At 42.2% G+C, this 22743-nt stretch overlaps 1 long non-coding RNA gene across 1 annotated transcript in view; it reads left to right on the top strand.

Moving 5' to 3' along the window:
- The window catches only part of LOC309610666, a 164649-nt gene that overhangs the window by 77331 nt on the left and 64575 nt on the right, over positions 1–22743 (top strand). The window contains exon 2 of the long non-coding RNA XR_014234121.1: positions 13254–13372. This is a non-coding gene — a long non-coding RNA (uncharacterized lncRNA). The remainder of the gene's footprint in view (positions 1–13253; positions 13373–22743) is intronic.

Raw genomic sequence — 22743 nt, 5'->3', positions numbered from 1 at the left:
TGGAACTCTAATTCTTATTCTGGGGCATCTATGAAAAGCACGCTTTTCTTCTGTAAGGAGGAAGAAAAACAGTTAGAAAAGGAGGTTGTCAAAGGAGACCAGGTCCCTTCTCAGAGAAGATTAGCACCAGGCAGAGTGCCCGGAAGTTGGGAATCTGGAAGTCTATTTGCATTAACCCAACTCTGGAGTGTCTACTGCTGCGGGGACCCAAAGACTTTCAGGAGAGATACAAAGAGTTGGGTTAGTAAAATACACCCCCCAGATCCCCAGCTTCCTTGGGAGTCTTCCTGATGCTGGTCCTCCTGACAGAGTCCCTAACACCCAGAAGGCTAGAGGGCGGCCCTTCTGTCATCCTGCAGAGTTCATGGATGAGCCCAGGGGCTGCGGATCCTCCCCCAGGCCCACTCAGCCTGCACCCTCTCCAACCATGCGCCCAGGGTTGGCAACAGTCAGATCCGTAGTGCCTTTAAAGATACACTTAGAATGCACTGAGGGGTGCAAGTTAGGACCAAAATGATTTAAAATATATTTTTCATTCTAGTAGAAAATGAGTCTACTGAAATAATACAGGCGAACCTCGGAGATATTGCGGGTTCAGTTCCAGGCTACTGCAAAAAAAAGCGAATATCAAAATAAAGCAAGTCACACAAATATTTTGGTTTCCCAGTGCATATGAAAGTTATGTTTACACTATACTGTCTATTAAGTGTGCAATAGCATTATGGCTAGAAAAAAGTACATACCTTAATTAAAAAATGCTTCATTGCTAAAAAATAAACCATCACCTGAGCCTTCGTGAGTCGTAGTAATAACATCAAAGATCATTAATCTCAGATCACTAGGACAAATACAATGATAATGAAAGAAGTTTGAAATATTGCAAGAATTACCAAAACGTGACACAGACACAAAGTGAGCAAATGCTATTGGGAAAATGGCACTGAGACACTTGCTCCACGCAGGGCTGCCGCAAACCTTCAATTGGTAGAAAATGGAGTATCTGCGAAGTACAATAAAACAAGGTATATCTGTACTGCAGATTTTAGTTCAGCCTAATAAAAGCTCCAAGTAATTATTGGTCAAGGTTCTAATCCAAATTATGGAGAAAGATTCTTTGCTGGGTTCACACATCAGTGGTTTTGTAAGTAGGCATGAAAACCCAGCAGTAAAGAAAAGTAACCAATAAAGTAACACTGGGAAGACAGCTCCACTGGCCTCCAGCAGTCTTTTAAACAGAACAAGGATGCAAAGGGCCCATGAAACACATCCTTCCTGGAGCAGAGGTTAGAGCACTTCTCCCAGAAGGACTTTGCTTGAGGTGTATTTCAGAGGGAGTAAAAATACCCAAGAATCGCTCTAGGCACCCTTGAGCACCACAACGAAGGGAGATCAGGTTGTCTTGAACTCGCTTCGTGGATGGGGGTGTGGAAATCTGTAGGAGGCCAAAGAAAAGAATGTGCTTGTAAAGTTTCCATGTCTCAGTGCTTCTGAAATAGGTGGAAATTACAGCTCCAGTCCTTTCACCATGGGAACATCTGGGATAAAAGTACTTCTGTGCATATTAAGAGGACTATTTATAGTTTTCTACGAATGTTAGGGAAGACAATTATGTAAAGCACTACTGTATTATTAGGAATTTGAAAAATACCAGGCTTGCAGTAACTGTTTGCAAAGATCTAGAAGCAATTTAGATGTCCACAGATCTGCGTACTCCAAGTGGGAAAGCACTGGTTTATTTTCCTGATGCAGCAACACCACCAAACTTCAGCTAAAGTCTCTGCTGACAGCAACAACAGAGCTGTGTCACCAGGCATGTCCGCCCTGCTGAAGTCATGTTTGTGCTGGTTCTACACGCACAGGGAGCCAAAGGGAAATAAGAGCTTGAGTCACTTATGGGACGATTTGGACAATCCCCCTGCATAGTAGGGTAGGTGCTCAGACCTACAGGACAGGCTTCTTACCTCCTCTGCAGGACGCTGAATAGAAGCAGACAACTGCCCAGGGGGGCAGGGGGTGGGACAAGAGCCCATCCAGGTGTTCTGTCCATAGCCAGTCCCAGGTTTGCACAGCTCCCAAAAGGGGATGGGATGGAGCAGGGTTTCCCGGGTCCAACTGGGCAGAGGGATGATTTTTGACAACTTTGCAAATCAGAACTTGATTTACACGTGGTTGTGTCACAATTTTCTGGACCTTTTGCTACTTCTTAAACATCTCCATTGTAATCAAGCCTCATTTTCTAAAACAACTCAGGACAACTTACAACTCTAACCAACTTTCCTCTCTACCGCGGCTTAACGAAGTTTTCCCCAGCCCTTTGAAATAAGGGTGTGAACCTTGATCTCATGGGGAATATGACTGTGCAATCCTGAGTAGTCTTTTCTTGCCCCTTTGTCTTTGAATTACATAGTGAGAAATGGCCAGAGACAAGAAATTAAATTCAAAAGTAAAACAGTAGAGCTGTGAGAAGAGACCCTTATAGAGGAGAAGGGTGGTCTAAATCCCGTTGACTTAATAATGAAATAGAAAAATGTAGATGTAAGAGGAGGGTTACAGAGCTATTAGGAGACTGGTCACCAGAGGGGCAATTAAACCAGTGGCTAGAGATGGGGAGGAGGGGTACCCCTGCTGATGCTGCTGCAGGAGATGAGGAACTAGAAAATCGAGAATGAAGCTTGGAGGTTGCTTATAATGCAGCCTCCCCAAGCATGTGATTTAATTTCGTCTTGAACCACCCAAATCCTCTCTTGAATATTAGGTTCCACTGACTGGCATTGTTTGTGGAATTCTTTTCTTCGTCCATGAAAGAGGAGCAAAATTACAAAGGCCAACAGTAATTACATTTTAAATAAACTTAAGCCACCAATTCTTAAATGGGTCTTTTTAATTTCAGTGCACAATTTTATACTGAACTATCATCCCTCCAGATTCTACTTCTTCGTTTTAGCCGTTGAGGATTAAGCGACCAATCGGTTGTTAATATTTTTGCAAATCGGAAATATGATTTAAAACATTTAAAAGACGGTCACGTCCTAAGTTAAACAAAAATGCAAGTTAAATGTCTTAGAGAAAATAGTGTTTGATATTCACGATGTTATAATGAACCTGAGTGCCAGGGTCCGAGGCTGGCCTTTCTTCAAACAGACAAATAAAGCCCGGATGATTGAAGGCAGCAAATCCTGCGGGATCCAAGGCCAAGACCGATGGCGTTGTCCTGACTGTGGTGCCTCCTCGTGTTTCCTGAGAACAGATAACCCCCCTCATGCCAGAAACACAAAACCCGACTACCTACCTTCCAAACCTGGAGCCTGGACTTTCCCCTTTTGGACACATAAACAAAGAATGACAAGGGTAGAGAGAAAATAGGGATGCTTCTTTACTGTAGCCTAATGAACGAGTCTCCCAATGAGAAGATGATTCCCCAGGAAAAAGTCGCCCCAAGGGTCCCACTTAATAGTAAATTACTGCCTTAGTGTATTAAATTGTACCCTAGAGGCCAAAAGGAATTAGGGAAAACTGCCTGATTTACTTTTACAAAGTGATTTACACACGGAGGTGTAATCTGTCTCCATAAATCTGAAGCATCTACAAGGCAAGCCACTCCTAAGGTAATACAGAGCAAGGCGATTTCAGTTATGTAGTTATTTACCACCACTCCGTGCAGCCTCCCTCAGAGTTAACACCGGAGACAATGAACACGGGCCTCTTCAATTCATTCTGTCACATGAAGACCATTTTTCTCATGTGGAGAGAAAACAAGGGGAAATGCAGTAAAAAGAATCTCTCTCCCTCCCTTCCTCTCGTCTTTCTCTCTCTCCGAAGCACAGTCCTGAGATGTTCTGAGGCTTGTATGTTCTCAGACACTGCCAGGGGGCTTTTTACAAAGGACATGAAGCTCTTGGGCCCACAAATGACAGAACAAAGGATGTCTCACTTTCACCAGGACTGCTCTTCATTTCACATTTACCCGCCTATCCTTTGGTTCTGCAATTGGATTCATAACTGAAAGGTGAATCTCAAGTTCAATGAGTCGACAGTTCATTACCTTGAAAACAGAAATGGCATATGCAAATAGATTTTAAAGAAGGTCTGTCTTCTGTTAGTTCATGTATGAGTCCGAGTTCACAAAACTCTTTTCAAATTTAATATTTATTGAGGGCATTTCCCCAAAGAGCATTTGCTAAGATTGCTGCTGCCAGAAGCTGAAAATATAGTTCACTTAAAAGCAGTTTTATTTATACAACTTGAGGATATTTATGACACGATCATTGATTGAATGTTCAGCCCATTTTCTTATCAGCAGTGCATCTCCCCAAAATGAGAAGAGGTGAGAAGGAGCTGTGTGGACTGAAATATCCATCAAGTGTGACGGAACTAGGTCTGTATTTAGGGAAAGATGCTATAAGTCTGGAAAAGGCCGCCCGAGCAGAAACCATCTCCTCTATGTAGTTGATCATAATAAAGCTCTGATCAAATTCCAAATCCTAAGACACACACTCAAACTTATTCAGACAAATTACTTCTCTTCCTGAAAACCATTTTGTAAGCCTGGAATTTCAGCAGGGAAAGGATTCTAACCATTTCAAAGCACGTTAAAAAAATCTCCTTTCCCTTCCTTACCTCACAATTCTTCCTAACACAAAGATGAAAACCCCAGCAAGACCAAGATGGCAAAGTAGGAGACCCCAGCCTGGGTCCCCTCACAGAGATCAATAATTAGACAGCTATCCACGGACAGAAACAGCTCTGGGAGAGCTCAGGAGTCCACTTAAGAAACTTCAGCAACACAGTAGGAAAAACACCTGAGGATAACCGCGCAAAATGGGAAGAAAAACAGCTTCATTTTGCCTGCACCATCCATCTTCTAGGCCAGCCCTGCTCAGTGCCCAGAGGGAACTCCCCACTAGAAAGAGTTCCCCTCGACAGGAAAGGAGAGTGGGTGAGTGGGCAGCCTTCCCAGCTTTTCAGGGCACAGCACCAGTGATCTACTTTGGTTTCACACCAGCCAGAAACCTGCAAAGCTGAGACTTACAGAGATGGTTAGGATCAGGGAGAAGAGCAGGGGCTACAGGGAGTGGCTGCAGTTCCCAGTGACCGGCTCTGCAGAGGACCCAGCAACTTGCCACTGAAGAAACCAGTGCCCAGCACAGCTGTTAAGAACCCTTTGCAGATTTCACAGGTTTTCACCCCACAGGTATTTGCATTCGCAGATGCCAGAAGACTGAATCCCTCCCTGCTCCCTCCCTGCCCTGTCCTGCCCGAGCCCAGGATCTGCACCAGCAGCCAGCCCAGGTCTCTGTGGCTGCATGAGTGCAAGACGCCAGCTTAGACCCCTATGGCTGACTCCCACTATTGTGAACATACTTGGGGCTAGCCCCTCCAGCTGTGTACCTGCATCCCGCTGGCCCGATCCCTGTTGCTGGCCTCCACTGCCCTGTGCACACCTGTTGGGAGACCCTGTAGCCACAGGAGTGCATGCTGACAGCCAGGGCCCTCACAGCTGCCCGTGCGCCTGCAGTTGGCCCTGGCCTTTGCTGCTGAACCTGACCCCTAGCACTGTGTGTGTGTCTTCAGCCAGCCCCTGCCACTACACAGGCCCCTGCAGCTGAGTGGGTGCACACCACTGACTCTGGCCACCATAGTTGCCTGCCCTGGTCCTTAGCTGCTGGACCTGGAGGTGCCACTGAGGACCCTAACAGGCCTTGTAGCCACTGTGGACCTGCTGCAGTACTCACAAAGGACCACACAGTTTTTGGTGCTGTGGACTCCGTTGGCCTGAGCCAACAAAACATCATGCTCCCTGGACCCAGAGCTACCACATACCCTTGCAGTTGGTGCCCTTCACCACTAGACCCAGGGGCACACCATATTCCAGTATGCCTTCACCTGCAGCAGGTGAAGGTCTTTGCTTACCAAAGTTAGTCCATAAACGCTGGAGGAGGCGTCTGATTCTTCAAGTGAGCAGATACCTGCACAAGGCTGCAGGCATCACAAAAAATCAGGGAAACATGACATCACCAAAGGAACACAGTAAACTTCTGGTAACTGACCCCCAAGAAATGGAGATTCAGGAATTACCCAGCAAAGAATTCAAAATAATGGTTCTAAAGATGCTCAGAGAGCTACAGAAGAAACAACTCAATGAACAATTTAAATGAAATCAGAGAAACAATACAATAACCATGTGAGGAGTTCAACTAAGAGATAGAAAACAAAAAAAGAACCTAACAGAAATTTTGGAACTGAAGAATACAATAACCAAATTGAAGAATTCAGTGGAGAGCTTCGACAGTAGACTGAACCAAGCAGAAGAAAGAATCACTGAGCTTAAAGACAAATCATTTGAAATTATCCTGTCAGAGGAGCAAATAGAAAAGAATGAAAAGGAGTGAGAAAGTCTACGGGACTAATGGGGCAACATTGAAAGAAACAATGTACACATCACTGGAGTCCCAGAATGAGAAGGGAGGGAGAAATAGGCAGAAAACTTATTTAAAGAAATAATGGCCAAGAATTTCCCAAACCTGGGGAGAGAGTTGGACATTCAAGTTCATGAAACTAGGAGATCACCCCATAATTTGAATCCAAAATGATCTTCTCAAGACACATTGTAATAAAACTGTTTAAAATCAAAGATAAGGGGGATTTTTAAAGCAGCAAGAGAAAAAAAAATTCTCTTATACAAAGAAACTCCATAAGGCTATCAGTGGATTTCTCAGCAGAAACCTTCAGGCCAGGAGAGAGGAAGATGATCTATTTAAAGTGCTGAAAGAAAAAAACTGCCAACCAAGAATACTTTACGCAACCCATTTGTCCTTCAGAAATGAAGGTGAGATAAAGACCTTCCTGAACAAACAAAAGCTGAGGGAGTTCATCATGACTAGACCTGCCTTACAAGAAAGGCTGAAAGGAGCTCTTCAAGCTAAAACGAAAGGACACTAATTAGTAATATGAAAACATCTGAAAATATACAACACACTGGTAAAAGTAAGTAGATAGATTCAGAATACTCTAATACTGTAATATAGTAGTGTGTTAACCACTTAACTCTAGTATAAAGGTTAAAAGAAAAAAGGACTAAAATAGCTATAGTTACAATAATTTGCTAATGCATATCTGAAAGGATGAAATCGTGACATCAAACACATAAAATGTGTGTGGGGTCAGTGAATGGGTAGAGTTTTTGTGTGCAGTGGAAGTTCAGTTATTAACAGCTTAACATAGACTGTTATATTTTATATATATCAAGGAAGCCTCAAAGGGAGGCTTTGAGGCTTCCTTGATATATATAAAATATATACCCTTTCCCTTTGGTAGGTACACACAAGATAAAGAGAAGGGAATCAAGTACACCACTGTGGAAAATCATCAGTTTACAAAGGAAGATAGCAAGAAAGGAAGAAAGGAACAAAGGAAGTACAAAACATCCAGAAAACAATTAACAAGATGGCAATAGTCAGGGAGATGGCTCAAGCAGCCATAAACCAGCCCCAATGTCGCTCTCAGGAAGGGCAGCCAACGTGGAATTTATTGTCCCCAAGGTTCCCTCAAGGCCCTTACACACTTTGCTATGACCTAGCTCATCAGGTAAATGGCTTCTCAGGGACAGAAATATTGTATCACTGTTCTCAAAAGAATGGGTGAAGCACAAAATCAGGATTTTCTGTAGCTCTAGCAGACAAGAAAGATCTGGGGAACACAGAAAAGGCATTTCCAACCCCAGAAATCACACCTCATACAAGGGTCATGTTGGGGTGATGGAGGAGTCACAACAAATCCATCTCAAGCCCCTGTGTAGAGCCATGTGATTAGCCATGGGCTAGGAACCCCAAGATAAAGAATACTCAGCCCAAGCCCCCAGCCTGTTTTCGGGCTGGAGGTTACCTTGTTTCCCAGTTGGCAGCAATGATGTTTGTTGATGTGGTTTCCAAATGTAAGCAGCAGCTCAGCCCGGGATCTCCTGGTTGGGCTTGACTGGCAGAGGGTGCAGGACTCCCATTAGGCGAGTGAGGTCGGCCTGGGCAAGGTGACCAACCACCATCCCCCAATAAGGGCAGAGGCAGCATTACAACCCCCCGGCCTCCTGTCCTTAGCGATCTGGCACAGTTTGGAATTTGGCTTGAAAACTCACAGCTTGTAAAGATTGGGTTTTTCTGTTTTTGCAAGGTGTTGTTTCATTTGGTTTGGTTTTGGTCTTGTTAGAAGAAATTCCAGATTCTGCAAAAGGTACATAGCATTAGTTCATAGGCTTTTTAAACATCCCCTTTACAGTAATGGAGAAGTTACTTATGGTGGAATTTTAAAAAATCTCAAAAGCTGATGCTCCTGAAGATTGTTTTGAAAGATACACTGGGCTTTCATTGCACATAGAGGCAATTCAAAGATATAGATTTGTTCACTGTGTGGTTTGTTCATTTTGTTTTTAAAAAATAAGTTGGCTACAGAATAATCAAACAGCACTGGTACAATGTACACGAGGTTACCTGCTTTCTGATGAAATATAATAAGTGCACCCATCAACTGTATAACATTCTGGCCCCAAATGTTTAACCTGAATCTAATCACCAAGGAAAAATTAGACAACCCAAGAGGTAGAAGATTCTATAAGACAGTTTGTGTGAACTTAAAAAAATCCAAGTAATATAAAACAGATAAGACGAAACAAAAAGGTGGGGGGACTCTTCTAAGTTAAAATTTTTTGAGACTAAGAGAGACAAGAAAACCAGAAACAAGTTACGAACCCAAGGGTATGATAAAACGTTTTAAGGCATAAAAGACATTTTGAAGACGCTTGTGGAATTTGAATATGGACTGTACATTAGATCTTATTAAATTAAAGTTAATTTTCTTCAGTGTGATAATAGGGTTGTGGTTGAGTCGCAGGATGTTTGCTGAAGTATTTAGGGGTAAATGTCATGATGTCTGAAGCTTACTATCAGATGGTTCAGCTAAAGCACACATATGTAAAAGAAAAATAATATGTTGCCCAGAGAAGAGATACAATAGGCTGCAGTTTTCTTGGGAGATAGAGTGTATTCTAAGGAATTCACTTGGGCTGGTTTCTCACCTTGGTTCTTGGCAGTAGATTGAGATAAAAAATGCTTGATGGTTTGGACTTGATTCATACCAGGGAATGAATTTAATTCTGTAACTCTGAAGAACCAGATAAGCAACTTTAGGTGCCAGAAGTGAATGCATCTTCCTTAGAAACGAGAATTTGTATTGTGGCTTTATGGGCAAATATGCCGCTGAGCCTTGTTTTTATTTCTCAGTCTGAACTGAGAATCGGCCCTGTTTCAGAGGACAGGTTAAGGCTGGTCAGACTTAAGACCAATGTCGTGAATGCTTTGACAGTGGCCCCTGACTGCTTTGAGACCACTTCCATTTGAAAAATATGAAGCATCCTCTTACTATTTTGAGGATAGATTTGGAGCAGGAGGAAACAAATTATTTTGAGACTGGCTCTCCATTTCTCTTATGTACCAGCCAAGCTTTGGATGCTGGAACCCAGACAACTCCTCTGCCTTCCCTTTCTGCACAGGCCACCGTGGGACCTGTGATCAATGTGGAGGAGAAAGGATTGAATTCACTCCCTCGGGACTGGGAATGAGACCAAGTCAGATATTGGATTTGAGTGCTAAGTGTGAGGTAATACCCTCTGGTTGCTTTGCCAGTCGACTGTGTTAGGACTATATCAGGGCCACTACCAGATTTGAGATTTGAAAGAAAGACACTGCGGACTTCCCTGGTGGCGCAGTGGTTAAGAATCCGCCTGCCAACGCAGGGGACACAGGTTTGAGCCCTGGTCCGGGAAGATCCCACATGCCGCGGAGCAGCTAAGCCCGTGCGCCACAACGACTGAGCCTGTGCTCGAGAGCCCGTGAGCCACAACTACTGAAGCCCGCGAGCCTAGAGCCCGTGCTCCGCAACAAGAGAAGCCACAGCAATGAGAAGTCCGCGCGCCGCAACAAAAGAGTAGCCCCCGCTCGACGCAACCAGAGAAAACCCGTGTGCAGCAATGAAGATCCAACGCAGCCAAAAGTGAATAAATAAATAAATAGATTTATTAAAAAAAAAGAAAGAAAGACCTGGATTTTAGAAGACAGTCTTGCAAATATTAAGATAACAAGCACTCTTTCAGCTTACACCATGGATGCTTATCAGCTCTTCAAGTGGCTACATGAGCATTGACCCGAAGGAGACATGCACACACGATTTTGTTGAAAGCAACTTAGTTGAGTCGATAATTTCTAAAAATATTAATTATAATTTGGTTGAAAATGAATAATTTCTAATCACTGTTGGTTGTTTTGTTTCTTCCTTCCTTCTTCTCTTCCTCCCTTCCTCCTTTCCTCCTTCCTTCCCTTTTTCTTTCTTTCTTTTCTCTCTCTCTCTTTTTCTTTCTTTCAACAAATATGGGCAAACTGTGTGCACCAAGGGGCATTATTAAAACACTTTATTTCTTTAAACAATTTGGTCTGTCTTTCCAGAATTTCTCCAGTTGTTTTCCTCCTTTCCCCCCTCCTCTATTTGCGATTTATTTTCATCCAGTTATTCTGACTTTGTGTTGGTTTGTTAGGGCCAAGTTGGAAGCAACCAAAATGTCCAACAATAGGAGTTTAGTTGGAAACAACTCAAAAGGCTAACAATAGTGGATTGCTTAAATAAATTATAAAAGGTGTTTTACATTATGCCAAAACACTTTGAAAATGGTAATATTCAATTTTGCCTGATTCTAAAATTTCATGAACACGTTGGCAGATGAGCAAAGCAGGTTAAAGGTAAATCAGATATATGTATATGTATGGCTGATTCACTTTGTTATAAAGCAGAAACTAGCACACCATTGTAGAGCAATTATACTCCAATAAAGATGTTAAAAGAAAAAAAAGAAATAATAACAGTAAGCAAGGCTATAAAGTAAATTTAAAATGTTCCCATTGGAATTTAAATTAAAGTACTTTGATTAGATACCCAAGATATGAACTCAATATAGGATGTACTTGTATGCTTAGAAAAAAAAAAAAGTAAATCAGAAAAAATTTAAACCTTAAACAATTCCAGATAATTTTTTTCTATTTTATCATCTATGATTTAAGATTATTTTATTTTTCTAAAATCAGCTGACATTCACTAGATTAAAAGAGGTATAATCAAGCAAAAAGAAGATAATAATGGCAGCAGTATTTTTAGCCTTCAGGTGACAACCACGATTATCTTGGTATGATTCCAACCAGATGATTTTCTATGCATTGGTCCGTCTTTCTCCTCCACCGCTCCACCAAAATGGCTTTTGTCAAGGTCAACAATGACTTACGTGTGGCTGAAGTCTCAATCCTCATTCCACTCGACAGATCCATCAGACACGGATGATGCTCTCTCCTCCTTGAAGCACTTTCTTCACCTGGTTATCAGAACAGCAAGCGCAGTGTCCTGGTTCTCCTCTTCCTCCCCAGGTGGCCCCTCCCCATCTCCCTCACTTCTCCACGGCCGAGCTCTCCAGAGCTTGGTCCTGGAATTCTTAGTCTTGATGCCCTTACGCCATGCTTTGTCTTAAAATACCGTTTTTCTATGATGCACTCATTTATTGATTCAATACATATTTATTAGGTATCTGTTAAATGCCAAGCATTGTTCTGGTCACTGATGTTTTTTTTAAAAGAAAAGGAAAAAAATCCCCAGTCTTCATGGTGCTTAAACAGTTGCATGGGAAGAGGGCTTAGAAAATAAGCAAGATAAATTTAAAATATCCTGTGTTAAAGGGTGATGTACTGGATTAACTAGGGTCCCCCCACAATTCATGCTCACCCAGAACTTCAGAAAGTGAGGTTATTTGGAAATAGTGTATTTGCAGTTAACTGAAGAAGAGGTCATACTGGATTAGGTGCTATATTCAATGATTGGTGTCCTTATAAGAAGGCCATGTGGGGGCTTCCCTGGTGGCGCAGTGGTTGAGAGTCTGTCTGCCAATGCAGGGGACATGGGTTCGGGCCCTGGTCTGGGAAGATCCCACATGCCGCGGAGCAACTAGGCCCGTGAGCCACAACTACTGAGCCTGCGCGTCTGGAGCCTGTGCTCCGCAACAAGAGAGGCCGCGATAGTGAGAGGCCCACGCACCGCAATGAGGAGTGGCCCCCGCTCGCTGCAACTGGAGAAAGCCCTCGCACAGAAGTGAAGACCCAACACAGCTAAAAATAAATAAATAAATAAATAAATAAATAAATTTATTAAAAAAAAAAAAAAAAGAAGGCCATGTGAAGACAGACACAGAGGGAAGGCGGCCATGTGAACCAGGAAGTGGAGGTTGAAATGATGCAGCTACAAGCCAAGGAACACCAAGGACTGCCAGCAACCACCAGAAGCTGGGAGAGAGAATGGGAGGGTTCTCCCTGAGAATTTCCGTAAGGAATTCACCATGCCAGCACTTGATTTTGGATTTCTGACCCCCAGAACTGCGGGAGAAGAGATGTGTTGTTCTGAGCCACCCAGTTTGTGGGAATTTATCACAGCAGCCTTAGGGAACTCATCCAGGTGAGAAGTGCTGTGGGGAAAGTAGGGATGGAGGAGAGAGAATGTCCAGTAGAGGAGGAGGTTTGAAATTGTACTTGGGAAGGTCTCGTTGCAAAGGTAATATTTGAATAAAAACCTAACGGAAGTGAGAGAGAGATTTATGGGGCCTCCTGGGAGAAGAGTATTCCAGGCAGAAGGAAAAACCAGTGCAAAGGTCATGCTACCCTCGTCTGCAGCAGTGGGTCTCAAAGTGGGATGCCTGGACCAACAGTAGCCACATCACCAGGAATTCGCTAGAGATGCAGATTCTTGGCTGCACCCCAGACCTCCTGAATCAGAAGTTCTGGAGGCAAAACCTAGGACTCTGTGTTTTAGCAAGCCCTCCAGGGGACTGTGATGCAGCTCCAGTTTTGAGGCCCACCGTAAAGGATCGTCCTTGCACGCGAATCACGTGGTGCTTGTTTCCACTTTCTACCGAGTCTTGGGAAGCAGAAGGCGGATGTCCATCTTCGCCCAGTGCACAGCTGTGAGCCTGATGGCTGCAGCTTCTGAGCAGGTGTGGAGTGCTGTCTACCTGCGGCTCAGTCATTTCATGCATCTGTTGAAGTGGCCCTCACTCCATCATGCAGGGGATCAGGGAACGTGGAAAACATAAATCAGATAAGCCAAGAGCCTCGTTGTAGCCACTAGCACCGTAGCACTGCCACTTAGTGGAGTAATTTGAATTTCTTCTCTTCTCTTTCCAGTGGAGGATCTGTGAGCAGAGCACCCAGGTGGAGTGTCCTGGCAGCGAGAGACTCTGGACGTAAGCGCAGAATACAGGTCCAGCTGAACTGACAGACCTGGATGCTTTTTGCCCAGAAATGTGAGTTGATGTCCTAAAGGCAGCAAAGGAGACCATAGGATAAAAGGCGGAAATCTGGGGAAGCAGATCGGGCTCAAAAGAAGGAAGAAATTATGTTAGCACTGCCAGGGAAATGAATTTAATTCTTAGGTTGTCAAATGTATTTAGAGATTGTCTTATAAGATCACATGAGTAATCAAACTAATAAAGCAGGTAAGAGCTGAGTTCCTCTGTTTGGTAGACCCTGTAGGACATGGCCGGGGTGGCACCCTGACTCTAGCACATTGTGGGAACTATTGGCTTTGTTATCTCATTGATTACACTGTGAAATTGAGTCTTAGGGTTGGATTTAATTTTACTTAAAAGAAATAAAAGGAGCTATCTGTGTCAGATTAGATAATCTCTCAGGTATTGTTTGACAGAAATGTTGTCTAATATAATGGACTCTCAAATCTCCTCTTTCAGAATACCATGCTTATTAGTCTCCTCCTCTGATTGTCCCACCATCGGCTAAGCCCCATCTTACGTGTCTGCCAGCCCCTCCTCTTCCCGCAATGAGTCTCTCAATGGCGTCATCAGTTTCTTCAAATTCAAAATGGATTCACTTACTCTCTCCTAGCTCCCAATTCTCCTCCATTACAGCTGAGCTTTCCAAGGGGGCGAGACCATGTTTTATGACTCCAAACAGTATTGGGCCCAAAGTAAGTGATTCATGCATTTATCAGCTTAAAAGCAAGAGTACTGGGGAGGAGGATTACATGGATAGGGAAGGAAGGAGAGAAAATTTGTCAGTGATAAGAAAGCAGGAGACAGACAGAGGTCTAGAAAGAGGTTTGAAATATTGAGATATTAAGTTGTGTTTATCCTCACTATGACTTTTCCTTACCCTTATTCCCAGTAGGTAGGAAGCAGGTAAGAAAGTGGGAGCTCCTTCAAGACAGCCTTCTTCCTGACTTCTGTTTTTCTTGAGGGACTTGTTCTGGAAGTGAGGAGTAGATGTAGAAGCTGTGAGGAAAAGAAGAGACATATCCCTAGATTGGGAAGGGCAGAGGTTGTTGGGCTGCCCAAGTTATGGACAATTAGGACTCCTTTCATTGCAGTTGCAGAATCCAACTTAGGCTGACTGTTAAAGAGAATTTAATGGCTCACGTAATTGTGGATCTAGCTTCAGGCATGGGTGAATTCTGTTGCTTGGGAGGACTGGTCTCTTCTGATCTCTCTCATGGCTTGGCTGCCCTCTGGCTGGCTTCATTCTTAGTCAGATTCTCTCCATGTAGGATAATCCCACTAAGCAGGGAGTCCTTAGCACACCAAGCTGAAGCCCAGCAGGCAGAGCTTCCCAGAGAGCAATCCCAGGGGCTGACTTTCCTTGCTTTGGATTGGCTTAGAATTTGGGTCAGGAGCTCAGTCAGTCACTTATGGGGAGGATGGTTTCCCAAAGAGAAATTGAAGTGCTGTTGCTGGAAGAAGGGGAAATGTATTAGGTAGACAAAAATATCAAATATCCACTGCCATATTCCATAGAAGCTGGTGACACTCAAGGAGTTGAAAACTCATCCGAGGGGAGTGGCTACAGGGACAGCCTGGGGAAGGTCAGAGACCCCCAGCCTGTGCAGGGATCCCTGTATTCCACCTGGCATGGCCCCTGGATACCGCATGGAAATTGGATACCCATATAGGAAAAAAATGAACCTCAACCTCTGTTTCACTCCAGCTTGCCTTCAAGGAAATGGTCAGGCTTGATCCTTAAGGATGTCAATTGTTCCCTTTAAGGACCAGAGAATAGAGTCCCCACCTCCCACCTAGCCCTTCCCTCCCCCCACAATTTTTCAGCCTGCTGAAAGAAAGATTCTCTTGCAACCCCAGGGAGGGAGAAATCTTAAGACAGACTTGGATTGATTTTCCTACCAGCACAGAGGTATAAGGGCTTAAAGGCAGATTGAATTTTTTTTTAATAAATGTATTTATTTTATTTTATTTATTTTTGGCTGCGTTGGGTCTTCGTTGCTGCACGTGGGATTTCTCTAGTTGCGGCGAGCGGGGGCTACTCTTCGTTGTGGTGCGCGGGTTTCTCATTGCGGTGGCTTCTCTTGTTGCAGAGCACAGGCTCTAGGTGCGCGAGCTTCAGTAGTTGTGGCTCACAGGCTGTAGAGTGCAGGCTCAGTATTTGTGGCACACGGGCTTAGTTGCTCCATGGGCATGTGGGATCTTCCCGGACCAGGGATCGAACCCGTGTCCCCTGCACTGGCAGGTGGATTCTTAATCACTGCGCCACGAGGGAAGCCCAGATTGAATTTTAGTTCAAGAAAAATAAAACAAACGTGTCCTTCTTTTTTTGTGTGGAGGAAGGTTTATACCTGACACGTTGCTTCCTTTTGGTGTCTGAAAATATTGTCCCCCAAAGTACTGTAATTTAACAAGCACGTGCTTTTATTTTCTCAAAACCAAGGATTCTCTATCACTCCCTTTAAAGGAAAGACTGAAATTTAGGAAGTCTTGAAAAGCCTACTCTCCAGGTGAGTGTGTTGCTTAAAAAATTATTTCTAGTGACTCCAGATATAGACCCACCCATAGATAGTCGATTGATTTTTGACCAAAGTACCAAGTCAGTCCAATAGGGAAAGGAAAGTCTTTTAAACAAATGTTGCTGAACAAATGTATACTCATATGGAAAAAAATGAACCGCAATCTCTGCCTCACTCCATGAATAAAAATTAATTTGTGCTGAATTACAAACCTAAATATAAAATCCAGAACCATAAAATTCTAGAAGAAAGTATAGGACTCTGTCTTCATAATCCTGTGGTAGGCAAAGATTTCTTGGACAGAACCCCCAAACCATTAACCACCAAAGAAAAACTTGGTAACTTAGTCTTTATCAAAATTAAAAATTTCTATGCATCAAAAGACACTGCTAAGAAAATGAACAGATAATCCTGGACAGACTGGGAAAGAATATTTGCAGCACAAATATCTGACAAAGGACTTGAATCCAGGATATATAAAAAACTTACAAATCAACAATAAAAAGATGAACAGCCCAGTTTTAAAATGAGCAAGACTTGAGCAGTCGCTTCACAGAAGAGGATGCACTCATGGCTTTAAGACATGAAAAGGGGCTCAGCATCCCCTGTCATCAGTCACCATGCAAGTCAAAACCACAATGAGGTAGCATCTTGTATCTGCTAGACTGGCTGAAAATGAAACAAAACCAAAAAATGGACAATACCAAACTTGGGAAAGAATGTAAAGCAACTGGAACGCTCATCTATTGCTGGTGGGAACGTAAAATGATATCATATTTTTGGGGAACTTAATTGACAGTTTCTTATAAAGTTAGACATATATATAACCCAATGATACAGATGTTCCATTCCTGTGTATTTCCACAGGAGAAATGGAAACGTGGGCACATAAAGATTTGTGCATGACTCTTCACAACAGCTTTTTTAGTAAAAGACAACAACGGGAAACAACTCAAATGTTTATCAACAGGAGGTTGGATAAACAAATTCTGGTACCTCATACAATGGAACTCTACTCAGTAATAAAGAAGAACAAACTACTGATTCATGCAACAACATATTAATAGATGAACATTATGTTGAGCTAAAAAAAAGCCAGAACCCAAAGAATGCAAATTTTTTGACTCCTTTCATATGAAATGTAAAAAACAGAAAGTGATAAAAATCAGAAAGTGATTGCCTCTGGGGGATGAGGGTGGGAATTGCCTGGAAAGGAGCACAAGGAAACTTTCCTGCATCATGGAAATGTTCTATATTTCGATCGAAGTGGTGGTTACATGGGTATATACAATTGTCAAAACTTAATAGACCACTTAAGATCTGTGCATTTTTCTGTGTTTATTATACCTGAATTTTTAAAAACGTTGGTAAATGAGGTTATTCAGACGTGCGAGTGATTAACACGGGTTTGACTTCTCCCAGTGGTGCTCTGGAAGACAGAGAGGAAGGCATATGAGAGATAGCAGTACCTTTTCTGTAGAGTGTTTTCCTTCTGTGGAGTGTTCCCTGGGGAATTCCCTGGCGGTCCAGTGGTGAGGACTCCGTGCTTCTACTGCAGGGGCCCTGGGTTCCATCCCTGGTTGGGAACCAAGATCCTGCAAGCTGTGCGGTGCGGCCAAGAAAAAAAAAAAGAGTGTTCCCTGGAGGCTTACAACATCTCTCGCTTGAAGCGGGCAGTCTGCGGTTCCCAGGGGCAAGATGAGCCGCCCCACAGGCCGCATGATCAGGAAGGGCAGACATTAGGACCTAGGTCTTCTCTTCTCTAAACTGAGATTAGGGTCTGCTCGGAGCTTGGACCTTGACCATGGTCTTCTCTTTTCCTTTGATTCGAGTTTGCCCATCATTTCTCCACACTGAATTGTGTTTGGCAGCCAACACCGAGGGCGCTAGTGCCCGGTTGTAAAGCGGTAACAGCTCTATTTGATTAGACCAGCCATAATTTATTGCTGCTTTAACCTCTCTGTTGCTCAAGCAACCAATATCCTGAATTCAGACTCAGGGTATTTTAGTTAAGTTTAAAAATTTATTACCTTACAACCAGTCAGCCCATCACTGTGCTCATGTCCCACTCCTGTGAGTCACGCTGACCCTTAAGAGCCACCTCTAACTGCATTAACTGAGACCTGTGGCTCGGGTGCCCGTGAAGGGCTGGGACAAACGCACCACGATTCATGTGTGCAGAGCGCCCTGCTCTCCCCTGGCTGAGCACACCGACCAGAACCCACCCAGGGGACCTCCACGTTGACCTTTCAAGGAGCCTTGCCTTTATTGCAGGATGACAGTTTACTGCCGAAGAGGCAAGCTTATGCACAAAAACTAGGTGGGCACACGGTTTATTCTGTAACTTAAAAGGTTTGCCAGTGCCAAGGGTTAGTGAAGAAAACAAGCACACAAACAAACCCGCTTGGGAAAGCCAGCCTTGCAGTGGATGTTGGCTTTGCCCTCTCCCTACTGCTTGTGGGGAACACATCCCTTTGCTCTTTCATCTTCTTCTCTAACTGTCCCTTCTCTCCCGTCACCACCGCATCCTTCTAATCCCAGCTCCCAGCACCCCTTGGCTGGACAACTGTGCTGAATTCTATCTTCCTACCTCCACCGCATCCTGGCACGTCGTTCATTTAGCCAACATTTATTCACAATCTGCTCTGTCCTCCACGCTGGGGACACTGCACAGCTCTTAGTCCCATGAAAGAGAGAGACGCGTGAGCAAACTGCAATGCATGGATTAGACCATAAGCTTCAGGGCCAGGGACCATACCATGTTGGTTGTAGGCTTTGTGCCTAGTATTTTAAATAAATAAACAATTTTTGAAAGTTATAACTTAACACATGTTCAAAGAGCTATGAAAAACTTCAGAAGACAGGGGCTGACTGAGTCAGCAGAGGAAAGGGACTGGCTTGGCTGGGCCAAGTGCAGGATGGTGAAACTGTACAAGGAGGTGACACTGACCCTGCAGTCTCGCCACAGGTGCTGTCCCCTCCAAAGCTCTTCCTGGACACTGCAATCCTCGGGGAGTCTCCTCTTCTGAGCTGGGCCCTTTAAAATATCTTGGCATGTCATATTCCTAATGACAGTGTTTTCATATGGATGTGTCATGTGTCCCTCATTAGGCTACAGTCTCTTTTAGTGATTACAGTTTATTTCCCACATGCATAGACCAGATATTCATAAATCTAGTCACTTTTTAATAGGATGTATTCTACTTTGGGAATGCCTTATTGTATATTTTATTTACTCATAAGACAAAAGGAATGCTTCCCTTTAAATATCAGTTTCTCTGGGACCTGTAATTGTTAACTTATAAACCTTTAATTACTTGCTAGAGTCTGGAACAGGGTCAGAAAGAAATTTTAAAGTGCCAGGTGTAACTATAAGTCGTGGTTCAATTCAGAAATGCAAATAAAGTATCTTTGGGTAAGTCAAAGGAAAACTGCAATTTGATTTACCCAACATTTTGACTTTTAACATACATCGGCCCCATTAAAAAAACAAACAGTTTTAGATAGGTTTAAATACTAGTGAATATGTTGTTAGTTTTAGCAAGTGATATATCACAGAGATCTTCTGAGTCTATAAATGGAGCAGTCGACTTCACACAGCTGGCGTAGAAACGGATTTTGAGAGTATAACTCTCAGAGAGCTTTGTTCTAAACATGAGTGGGTGCTCCATTTTTAAACTGCTCCAAAATAATTTGTTTTGATTTGATTCTGGAATGCAATTAATAAAAGACATATAATTTCAATATGTGATGTTCAAAATCCAACTTAAAGGGATTTTTAAAATTAGAACTCATAAGATTTGAATCTTAAATCTTAAATGGTTGTCATGTGTCTGTTTATGAAAAAGAGATTTTTTTTTTTCTTCATTCAGCTTAGCTTAAGTAAAAGTCCATTGTAGCACAAAACCAACAGTGGCATCCTGTGGCTTGGCCTGTGAATGACAAGTGTGTGTCACAATTGTGGTCTTGGGAGGCTTAGATTTATAGCTACACAAAGGTATAGAATCATTGCAAAGAACATGGCGATGGCAGGAGAAAAAAACAACCGTTAGTTATTTTTTAAGACCTAAAGTCATTATAAGTGAATCTTCATGGTCTTTTCTCTTTATTTCATGAGAGGGAAGTGCATGTATGATTTAAAATTGAATTGAAAATAAAACTAAGGAATTTACTTATTTTTTTAAAAAGCTTATTTTGGAAGGAATCCAGCATGGGGATTCCCCTCTGTAATTTTTGTACAGAGAAAATTCCATTATTTTTCTCATGTTGTTATTGCAACATCTTATAACGTATAGATCAAATGGTGAGTTTGTCTTTCTCATGTTTTATAAAAGAGAAAGAAAAGAGGAACATTTAAAAAATTGTAATTCCTATGTAAGTGTGGGAAATGGAGTAGAAGAATCCATACCAAACCATTAACAACTGCCAACACTTTATCTTTTTTTTCCCAGGAATGAAATACAACTAAATCTTTGGTGTTCTTTGACACCCTCAGCCTTGTCTTGAAGGACATCACTGTCGTAGCTTCCCTGTGCAAGCTTCAATCTTCTCACTTTTTTTTCACATTTTTAATATTTTCATAAGTGATATAGTGTTGCTTTATCCCATTTTAAAAACTTTTTATAAATAGAAATATGGTGTTCATATTCTATAAACTTTCACTCTCAAGATGTAGTGGAATTCTCATAAATGCCTACCTTGAGTGAAAAAATTAATAAAATATGAATGCCATAATTTTATTTAAGTAATCTTTTAAATAAGAAATATATATATACACACACACATACATATATATATATAATAAAGGTATTTGGATTTCCACTTTTGAAAATTACCTGTTCTCATTTTTTCCCCACTTTCCTATTGGAGTGCTTTCATTTTCTTATTTGTTTATTTATTTATTTAGGTTCTTTCTCCATTAAATATAAATTCTCTGATAAAATAAAATATGTATTTATCAGGTCCGTTGTTATAGATCGTGCAACTATCTTCTCTAAGCCTGTTTCTTCTTTTTTTAATCTCAAACTTTACGATATATTTTGTTATAAGAGTGTTTCCGTTTTGAGGGAATTATATGTTAATTATATTTATTTAGGACTTCTAATCTACATTTATAAGAGAGATTACCCTGTAGTTGTTGGTTTTTTCCTCTTGTACTGCCCTTGTTTCATTTTGGTGTCAAGCCTATACTAGCTTTACAAATCAAGTGACGTGCTATTCTGTCCTATTGTCTGTAAGAGCTTATAATGATGATCTTTTCCTGGAAGATCTGGTAAAATTCACTACTAAAATCATCTAAGACTAGTGTTGTAGGGGGAAGGTGGTCAGGAGGTGGGAACGTTTGTCAAATCAACTTTTTTAATGCTAAAATTGCCTTCTTCAGTTTTCTGTTTCTTTTTCAGTGTCAGAAAGTTATATATTTTTCTAGAAAATTAGGAATTTTATCTATATTTCCAAATTTATTGACATAAAATTGTGCAGCAGATTCCCTTATGAGTTTTTTCATTTCTATGGCATCTGGGATATATCATATTTTTCCATTCCTAGTGTACTTCATTTATTTCAGTTGCTGAATAATATTCTATTGTATGGAGAGCCACAATCTATTCAATTATCAGTTGACGGCTATTTGGGTTGTTTCCATTTTTGCCTATTATGAATAATGCTGCTATGAACATAAGTGTACCAGTTTTTGTAGACATAGGTTTTCATTTTGGAGAGCATATACTGAGGGGTATAACTTCTATCTAAACACAAAAAGGGAGGACATTATTAAAGATGTTAGTCTGCTTTTCTGCAGCTGGTCATAAGAATAAGGTTGGTCGAATAACTACCCATTCTACCCCCATACTTCCCTTGCCTTTTACCAGCACCTCAGTTGGTTGATTCTTTGCTTGATAACATGATCCAAACTTTTAGTTTTGAGGAGTGTGACTCCTTGGTGATTCTGCCCATATGGAGTTGATGTAGTCCTTTGTTAACCTTGACCATGGGGCAGGAAGTACAAATAGACACCCTAGGGGGAAGCCCCCAGCTTCTTTGAACACTGTTCCTTCTTAGTGTAGTAGCTCTCTTAGCTCCCCTGGATAGTCAGCGCCAGCCCTGCAGCGCTCACCCTGACCTCCCCTCTTTTCTTATTCTCTTTGTGGCCTCGGACATTGAAATGCCAGGGAGCAGTTTAGTTCCAATTCAGGGGAATGGGCGGTGGGTCCACTGGTGATGGTGGAAGATGAAAGGAGCGGTGGGGATTGTTACCTGTGTGTGTTACAGTGTTGAAAAAAAATAGACATGCAGAGTATAGCTACAGTGCTTTCTAGCATCAAATGATCTAGCAATTCCGCTCCTAGTATATACCCAAGAGAATTGAAAACAGGTGTTCAAATAAATACATCTGCACACATGTGTACATATGCTCGTAGCAGCACCATTCACAATAGCCAAAAGGTGGAAAGAGCCCAAATGTCCATCAATGGGTGAATGAATAAACAAATGTGGTACATATAATGGAGTATTATTCAGCCATAAAAAGGAATGAAGTATCTATACATGTTACAAGGCGGGTGAACCTCGAAAATATTATTGGGTTGGCCAAAAAGTTCGTTTGGATTTTTCATACGAGGTTATGGAAAACCCCGAACGAACTTTTTGGCCAACCCAATATGTTAAGTGAAAGAAAGCCAGACACAAAAGGTCACTTACTGTGTGAGTCCATTGATATGAAATGTCCAGAATAGTTAAATCAACAGAAACAGAAAGCAGATTGGTGGTTGCCAGGGGCTGGGAAGAGGAAGGGTTGGAGAGCAACTGCTTAATGGGACAGGGTTTCCTTTTAAGGGAGTGAAAATGTTTTGCAAGTAGACGGAGGTG

Source organism: Balaenoptera borealis (genome assembly GCF_965194805.1).
Source record: "Balaenoptera borealis genome assembly, chromosome: 14".
In the NCBI taxonomy this organism is placed as follows: Eukaryota; Metazoa; Chordata; class Mammalia; order Artiodactyla; family Balaenopteridae; genus Balaenoptera; species Balaenoptera borealis.
The sequence above is the reverse complement of the archived record's forward strand: the minus strand, read 5'-3'. Positions and strand labels throughout refer to the sequence as shown.